We start from the raw sequence: 3271 nt of genomic DNA on the forward strand, positions 1-3271 counted from the left end.
CTTGCAAGGTTCCACCCCTGTCCAGGAGATGGCGGTAATATTAATTGGCTGTAGACCTCAGTGACGTATTGGTCTACGTCACATGTAAACAACTCGAGTCTCAACCTGTAGTGTGCCAGTTGGAGAGTTCGTGCAACGTTAAAAATGCCCGCTACTGCTGTGTTATTACCGATTGCCTGAAAGCTCTTCATCTTTTCCGTGTCTCCAATCAACGGAGGAGAAATGTGCTATACTGAAGACAGCTTCGGCGCTATGTAGTGCTGATTCATCTTTACAAGGTACGTACACTCATTAAAAAAATGTGACCCGTTCGGTCAAATACAGTAAGAGTTAACATACAATGCACGTTCACATAATACCCTATGTTTGTGTAGACATAAATGGCAATCTACTTATTAGTATCTTAATGCCAATTTATGGCCGATAGTAGGGGTTTTGAATCTGTGACATGACGAAACGTAAACAAACACAAGAACGGTCCACCTGACCCTTTAGCTGACATAATATCGTCACCAAACTTCCCTGTACGACCCAAAAACCTTAGTTCATAAGGAATTTAATTCAAAAGAGTTGTCATTGAATATAAAAAGGTCATTTCAACATTTTTTCATTTCGTCTTTTTCTTTTCTATGCCCACATTTATGTCTAAATTGTTTGTTATCTATTGTGTTCCAGAGTGGCTGTCCCATAAGCGTGGACAGGTTGGACAGGAATGTTCCCATCCTGTGCTTATGGTTGGATGTGGAGTCAGAACTCATTCAGGACTTAAGGTTGAGCAAGGTTATGTGGGCCCTGCAGGAGCTGCTAAAGAGGGAACAGGGCCGTGGCTGAAGGTCCTGATCTACGTGTACTGGCTGGTCCACGCTCTGTCCTACCGTGTGGTGCCACGGGTCTTCAGGGTTCCCTGGTCCACCGTACAAATAATTGTCCACAGTTAATATGGAATAAATTGCCCAAAAGCCATATTTTAGGCTCTGGAAGTCAGACCCACATTTGCATTATGTGCTTTTCTGCATTACTATTCAATAAACATCTTCATTTTGAGTAACACCTTGGTGGTTTATTTCATAATGATGTGAGATACTGTGTGTGAACTATGTGACTGTTGGACAGAAAACAACTACAAATCACTCCAGCTTAAATAATAGTTTACTTTCAGAAAAACAAACTCACATTGGGCCAAAATACATAATAGTAAATAAATAATGTGTCACAAATTTTAACAAAAATATACCAATACTTCCATAAAGCTGGAAACAAACTGGAACTTCATTGAGTTCTTAATAAAAAAAAAAAAAAAATCCTTTTATAAAACAAAGGGAAACATTGCAGAGATGTCACTGTTCTGGAAATTTGTCCACGAGCTTCCCAAAAAGGACGGGAACCGCTCAGTTTTGGCCACAGTTTATTCGAGCCTTTTCCTCGCTCCGGCAGACTCCGCTTTCAAAAAGTCAAGGAGTGTATCGTGCTTCCTTTTTTTTCTGGGTGATTTGGGGTTTGGCGCCGGATTAGAAGGTGCCAACGACGTGCCCGGTGGTGTGGATGGCGTGGTAGCTGTGATGGTGACCAGCTCTTCCACGGGACGTTCTATAGTGGCCTTTAGGTTGGGTGGAAAAAACAAGAATTACTTAATGCTGATGTATTGTACAAAACAACTGTGTATAGGATGCTCAACAAGTTGATATGAGACAGGAAATTATAGGATGTGTTCTGGATAATTATTTGATAGTGAATAGATACAAAAAAATGACATGTTATTCTTATGGCTGTAAGAGCCTTCTATTGGCCAGCATCACATGCTTTAGAATTGTCTCCACATTTGGACAACATTTTGAGAAGGTAATTAATTTGTTTACTTAATATGTGTTTACAGAGAAGGCAGTGGACTATGTGATAGTAATTTGTTTCAACTGTATTTCCACGTGAAATTCGGAGACATTACTCATAATGCATGATGAAAACTAATGCATTCTGATCTCACATGAAAGAATCATATTGTAAATAAAACACGACACCCGAAATTGTGTGCAGTAAACAAGGGCTTATGTCCAGAACGGTATTCTGACTATGCTCCATGTAGATGTAACAGCACGACTCGTTTAAGATAAAAACAGGGATGGGCTGAACCGTGATTTTCTGCACAGTTATCCTACTTTACAGATTGTAGCGTGAAGATTTTTTTTGCCAGCTCCCTTGGTAGATTAGTGCACTTCGTAAAGTAGCGATTTTGCAATGTTCGTGTTTTAACGCGAAAATACGATTTTCTATTGCATTTACGTCTAACTAAGATATCTCAATACATTTTGTTGCAAATACATGCGTGGTTGTGGAAAACTACTTACAATTGTGCGGTTCCTTTTCGGGCATGTTTGTTGATATTGAGAATTCGCAAAGCCTTCTGGGTAGTCACTTCGCTGCCAAGTGAGGTCGAGAGCCCCCTCGGTCTTGAAGTGGTTACGACATGGTTTGAGGGCACTTCTGCCTCGGTCTTGAGAGTATCGGGACACACCCCATTTTCACGTGAACGCGCAAACCGAGTGACTAGGGCACATAGCGAGTGAAAGTGCGAAGAATGGGACTCAGCCTAAGTGTCCCGGCTCCTAGGCTTTGTAGCGTATTATGAACTGACCGATAACGGATAATGGATAATGAATAACGAAGATAGAACAATAACCCTTAAAAACCCCTTTTGGCCGAGAGTAAGAGTCCCGGCTCCTAAGCTTTGTAACGTGTTATGAACTGATCGATAATGAATAATTAGAAAAATAGATAAAACAATTACCCTCAATAAACCCCTCCCCGTCAGCGTAGTGATCTCGTCTTAACCCATATTTATTTCTTGACATTTCTTTTCAAGATAATAAAATAAATATGATGCCATAGCTAGAAATCTTGATATTCACGGGACTGTGTCTAGAGCGTTTATGAAATCTACAGCCCGATAAATACATTCCTGCCGAGATTTGCATTTCCTCGCTTCTCCAACTATTTATACCTCGTTTTATCTCACTTATAGGAAATGTAATGGCGAACATATAACCAAATTCTCTTCGTCTTGCAATCGTTGGGAATGTAATACAACATAATCCATTCCGTCTTTATTTTTGTTGTGAACGTAATCGAACGGTAAATCCTTCCCCCCTCGCGTGAACGCGCATTCTGCTGCGCTTTCATCAGAAGTGATCGTATTCTATATTAAACGCTTATTAAAACAATAGAGCGAGCTAATTATAATAATTGGGAGATCCTAGTCTATATAACGCGTTTATTT

The 3271-nt window shown here is 40.2% G+C and overlaps 1 long non-coding RNA gene across 1 annotated transcript; it reads right to left on the reverse strand.

The window, feature by feature from the left end:
• Positions 1-1131: 1131 nt before the first annotated feature.
• LOC148353456 (uncharacterized) lies at positions 1132-2600 on the reverse strand. Its single transcript, XR_015852485.1, has 2 exons — positions 2343-2600; positions 1132-1597 (listed from the first exon to the last, which is right to left on the reverse strand). It is a non-coding gene; the product is annotated as an uncharacterized LOC148353456 (long non-coding RNA).
• Between the last annotated feature and the right edge of the window lie 671 nt (positions 2601-3271).

This window comes from Urocampus carinirostris, chromosome 13 (assembly GCF_059441175.1).
Source record: "Urocampus carinirostris isolate Australia breed hairy pipefish chromosome 13, RoL_Ucar_1.0, whole genome shotgun sequence".
In the NCBI taxonomy this organism is placed as follows: domain Eukaryota; kingdom Metazoa; phylum Chordata; class Actinopteri; order Syngnathiformes; family Syngnathidae; genus Urocampus; species Urocampus carinirostris.